Source organism: Panulirus ornatus, chromosome 11 (genome assembly GCF_036320965.1).
Source record: "Panulirus ornatus isolate Po-2019 chromosome 11, ASM3632096v1, whole genome shotgun sequence".
In the NCBI taxonomy this organism is placed as follows: Eukaryota; Metazoa; Arthropoda; class Malacostraca; order Decapoda; family Palinuridae; genus Panulirus; species Panulirus ornatus.
Window position 1 is genome coordinate 50,491,373 of NC_092234.1, and position 6,000 is coordinate 50,497,372.

The 6,000-nt window shown below is 50.2% G+C and overlaps 1 protein-coding gene across 9 annotated transcripts in view; it reads left to right on the forward strand.

Annotated features, from left to right (window-relative positions):
* Cbp53E (Calbindin 53E) overlaps positions 1-6,000 on the forward strand; it is a 511,499-nt gene that overhangs the window by 369,634 nt on the left and 135,865 nt on the right. The window lies entirely within an intron of this gene.

Consider the following 6,000-nt stretch of genomic DNA (forward strand, 5'->3'; position numbering starts at 1 on the left):
GCCATAATTTCCCCCTCGCCCCCTGCGTTGGGTGGGGGGGGGGAGGTAGGTAATGTGGGGGGGTGTTCAGGAAAGCGGTGTTTATGGAGCTCTTTGACGCTGGTGAGTCTTGTAAAAGCGGAGTGTTAGGGTGTTGTAGGATATATATATATATATATATATATATATATGTATATATATATATATATATATATATATATATATATATATATATATATATATATGTATATATATTCCTATGAGTCCAGGGGGAAAATGAAACACGAAAAGTTCCCAAGTGCACTTTCGTGTAATAATCACATCATCAGGGGAGACACAAGAGAGAAATGTAACAGTCAGTTGATATACATCGAAGAGACGAAGCTAGGACGCCATTTGGTAAACATGTGTTTTGGACAATCACATGTTTACCAAATGGCGTCCTAGCTTCGTCTCTTCGATGTATATCAACTGACTTATATTTCTCTCTTGTGTCTCCCCCTGATGATGTGATCATTACACGAAAGTGCACTTGGAAACTTTTCGTGTTTCATTTTCCCCGTGGACTCATAGGAATATCTTGATCACGCGCAAAATTGTGATCATTTCCAACATATGTATATATATATATATATATATATATATATATATATATATATATATATATATATATATATATATATATATATGCTTGAAATGATTAAGCGACCAGATCTGGAGGGAAGGGTGAACGATACCATTTGGGTGTCAGGTCTTGACTCTAACCTCCCACCGTGCCACACCAGACGACCCCAAGTAATTTCCCAGAGTGGGACTGTGTGTGTGTGTGTGTGTGTGTGTGTGTGCTTGCCAGTCCCAGGCGTGACATTAGGGATGATATTCTCCGCCTTTGTGATGTACCTGTCGGTCTTATGGCAACGGGAGGGGTTTAGTGAGGTCAGGGTTGGGATGTGTGTGTGGGGACGCGACCTCCACCGGACTAGGGGGGGAGGAGGGGCCCCCTTATGTTGTTTGTATGATATCAATGATAAAAGATAAAGACACACTCAAGCCTGCTATTCTTAGCCTCTTATTGTTGTTAAGGGAAAGAAGAAAAAAACAGAATCAAAAGGTCTCTCTCTCTCTCTCTCTCTCTCTCTCTCTCTTCTCTCTCTCTCTCTCTCTCTCTCTCTCTCTCTCTCTCTCTCTGAGATTACCAGAGGATCCGACAGCAATGGATTTCAGCATTTAGTCACTAACTTCGACCAACTTAGACACGACCGCGCCTCTGTATCACACAGGGTTTGAGCGGTTCAGCAGCCGGGAATAATGCCTTAGAATATGTGTGTATGTGTGTGTGTGTGTGTGTATGTGTGTGTGTGTGTGTGTGTGTGTGTGTGTGTGTGTGTGTGTGTGTGTGTGTGCTGGAGTTCCCTCCGCTGTACAGGTGTGTGTGCGTCATTCGACGAGCAATCCCCAGTGAGAGGATTTTATCAACCCCTTTCAGTGAAGGGTTGACAGACACTTTAATGACGGTCATTTATCACCGAATGGACCTAATTAAGTAATTAAGAGGGAAAGAGATTTTGATGTCGTAATCACATGCATCCCTTTTTTTCTCTCTCTTTTTTTTTTGAGGTGACATCTTCCTCTCTAGACGTTACCACCCCCACCACCACAGCGGGCACTCGAGGTGAAAGTGTCCAATCTGTGCTTTCCTGTAGAACTCCCACGGCAGTATCGCCTAGTGTGGACTACGTGGTGGGGTGCCTCACTCCACGTTCTCCTTCCCGCCTCTTGTAGCCACAGGTGGTGGGTGGGTGGGTGAGGAGGAACCCACTGCTTGGCCACCCTGTGTCTCTCGTCTCCCACACGAGAGAGAGGGGAGGGGAGGGGAAGGAGGGGGGAAATCCATGTGTCATTTTCTGTCCCTCAGTAGATAGCGTCCGTCTTCGTGGGTCACCAGGTCTCCTGTTATCTGTCCTTCCTCCCCCAGATGATCTCCCCACCCACCTCCACCACCTCCCCTCTCCCCAGACGCCGAGGCTGAGGTCCACTCCTGGGTTGGTGGGAAGGGTGAGGGGAAGGTTTATAGGGGTGTGGGGTGAGGGTGAGGGGGTCGACGCTATCATGGGAAGAGGCAGGCAGGCAGTCGACCCTCCCTCCTCACCTCACCCCACCCCACCTCACCTCACCCCACCTCACCTCACCTCACCTCACCTCACCTCACCCCACCTCACCCCACCTCACCTCACCTCACCTCACCTCACCTCACCCCACCTCACCTCACCCCACCTCACCTCACCTCACCTCACCTCACCTCACCCTACCTCACCTCACCTCACCTCACCTCACCTCACCTCACCCCACCCCACCTCACCTCACCCCACCTCACCTCACCTCACCTCACCTGACCTCACCTCACCTGACCTCACCCCACCTCACCTCACCTCACCCCACCTCACCTCACCTCACCTCACCTCACCTCACCTCACCCCACCTCACCTCACCCCACCTCACCTCACCCCACCTCACCTCACCTCACCTCACCTCACCTCACCCCACCTCACCTCACCTCACCTCACCTCACCTCACCTCACCTCACCTCACCCTACCTCACCTCACCCCACCTCACCTCACCTCACCTCACCTCACCTCACCTCACCTCACCTCACCTCACTGGGCGCCACCAAGTCTTCCTCCGTGTTATGGTCGTGTGTTTCCCAGCCTGGGCGTATAGAGAGATGTTGGAGACTGTCTCTACTGTAGAGATATAATATTGGCATTTTTAGAGACAGTGGGGACGGCGCCGGGGTTGGGTGGGGGAGAAACATGAAGAGATAGTGGTCGTGGGTTGGGAGGGATGAGATATGAAGAGACATCGCTGGTTGTAGAGGGAGAGAATGAGGAGCCGTGATGGCGAGAGAGGGAGACATTAAGAGATAGTGGTGATGGATGCGGGGAGGTGTTAAGAGACTGTGATGGTCGATGAGGGAGAGATACTGATAGACAATTTGGGTGGGTGAAAGAGACGTGATGAGATAGAGTAGATTGATGAAGGAGACATTATAGAGACAGAGATGATTGGTGAAGGAGACATTATAGAGACAGAGATGATTGGTGAAGGAGACATTATAGAGACAGAGATGACTGGTGAAGGAGACATTATAGAGACAGAGATGACTGGTGAAGGAGACATTATAGAGACAGAGATGATTGGTGAAGGAGACATTATAGAGACAGAGATGACTGGTGAAGGAGACATTATAGAGACAGAGATGATTGGTGAAGGAGACATTATAGAGACAGAGATGATTGGTGAAGGAGACATTATAGAGACAGTATTGGTGGGCGGGTTGAGACATTAACACACGATAGGGAGGCTACACAGGACGCATGAGAACAAAGCAACACACAAGAGAACAGAAGAACATGACGCAGAACGTGTGGACACTCGATCTACCACAGCGAGGAGGCCAGACGTGCCCTGCACATGATGGGACGCAGGAGCTGCACGCTCGTGCTCTCCGTCCGTCCGTCCGTCCATCCGTCCGTCTGTCCCTCCGTCCATCCATCCGTCCGTCCGTCCGTCCATCCGTCCGTCCATCCGTCCGTCCATCCGTCCGTCAATTCGTCCGTACGTCCCTCCGTCCATCCGTCCGTCCGTCCATCCGTCCCTCCGTCCGTCCGTCATGCAACACAGGGGCAGAGCGAGAGGCAACACAGCGCACTATGAAAAGGGGAAGAAAAAGAAATTCATGATGACAAAGTTGTGTGCAACAAGTGATACGTACTTGATTAAAGTGTTGGATACGACGATCCAGAAGAGGCCATACACAGAGGGCGTGTAAGTGACGAAAAGTACTTAAAAGACGAGAAATGTCAGCCATTTAGGAAGGGGCCGGCTCGTAGAGAGAGAGAGAGAGAGAGAGTAAGAAGGATGACATAATGCGAGCCATATCCTATCCCCTGGGGGTGTGTGGGGCAGTGTTACCGGCCTCCGGGGAGAATGTATGGTTCACGAGGAGTTAGGAAGGCCAGAGGAGGCGAACGACCCAGGCCTTCCTCCCATGTTATCCCTGAACACACCAATATTTACATTTCCCTTGATGATGTGTACCTTGTGCCCCTGTGTGTGTGTGTGTGTGTGTGTCTGTGTGTGTGTCTGTGTGTGTCTTTTTTCAATGTATATACCTAAGTGTACATATGGGTGCCTATATATTTTTTGTCGTTGTATACTTTCGTGAATTATAAAGGTTTTATGTGAACGCCAGCCCCTTACCACCATGCAGGTATGTAGTTAAGCGCACACACACACACACACCACACCCACACACACACACACACACACACACACACACACACACACACACACACACCTGGATAGACTTGGTATTATCCGTGATTCATGAAGTTCAACTCGATTCCATGTCTAGTAATGAGGTTAGGTCATACCCGGAGGTCTGGGTTACGATTCATAACCCGGGAGGAGACGAGCTCCAGGAACCTCTGAGAGAGAGAGAGAGAGAGAGAGAGAGAGAGAGAGAGAGAGAGAGAGAGAGAGAGAGAGAGAAGGGAGTGGGAGGGGGACTTGGGGAAGTGGACGTCGTCCCTAACCTGTCGTTCGAATCCCACATTAGGAGTATAATTAAGGAGATCAACTATTCTTTTTTCATATATATATATATATATTTTTCTAGTTTAGCAAAAGGTGACATTTGCTTTCAAGTTCATGGATGAGTCTTTTCCAATGGGTTCGTGACCTTCTGTAGGGGGCGAGAACAGACCATGGCTCTCAGGTTGGCTCGACCCTAACTGAAGAAGCACCAAGAGCTGCTGGAGGAGGTGCAGAGGAGGAGCGACAAACATGGCATGAAATGACCCCGAGTTACTGACTGGGGAAAGGCTGGGGAAACTTAAATGTGCCCCCGCCTTGGAAGAGAGAAGAGTGAGGGGTGACTTGATCACAACATTTTAAGGTTTATTTTTTCAAACGGGTCGATGACATGGATAATGGACGGGTTCTTCGATAGATGTGAGGATTGGACAATCATAGGTGGACATGACATGAAATTAAGTAAGAAATTCATTATTACGAATGGTATCTGAGTGGTAGGTGAATGGAAGAGAATGCCTTGAGAACATGGATATAACAAGTTGAATAATAGCTGAGAATGTTCAAGAGATGGGGCCATACGAGTGTAGAACTCCCTCCCCCGTACAGTACAAGAGATGGGGCCCCCACGAGTTTGGAACTCCCTCCCCCGTACAGTACAAGAGATGGGGCCCCCACGAGTTTGGAACTCCCTCCCCCGTACAGTACAAGAGATGGGGCCCCCACGGGTGTAGAACTCCCTCCCCGTACAGTACAAGAGATGGGGCCATACGGGTTTAGAACTCTCTCCTCCGTACAGTACAAGAGATGGGGCCATACGAGTGTAAAACTCCCTCCCCCGTACAGTTCAAGAGATGGGGCCATACGGGTGTAGAACTCCTTCCCCCGTACAGTACAAGAGATGGGGACCCCACGAGTGTGGAACTCCTTCCCCCGTACAGTACAAGAGATGGGGCCCCCACGAGTGTGGAACTCCCTCCCCCGTACAGTACAAGAGATGGGGGCCATACGGGTGTAGAACTCCCTCCCCCGTACAGTACAAGAGATGGGGGCCATACGAGTGTAGAACTCCCTCCCCCGTACAGTACAAGAGATGGGGGCCATACGGGTGTAGAACTCCCTCCCCCGTACAGTACAAGAGATGAGGCCATACGGGTGTAGAACTCCCTCCCCCGTACAGTACAAGAGATGAGGCCATACGGGTGTAGAACTCCTTCCCCCGTGCAGTACAAGAGATGGGGCCCCCGACGGGTGTAGAACTCCCTCCCCCGTACAGTACACATGGGTGATCAGACACGCAGGTGTAAGTCACTGTCTGTCCACCATTGTGTAGGTGTGGACTCATTTCCCTAATCCTCTTATGCCTAACAACCCTCCCTCAGTGCTGGCCTAGGCCCTCCGCCCTCCCTCCCTCCCTCCCTCAGTGC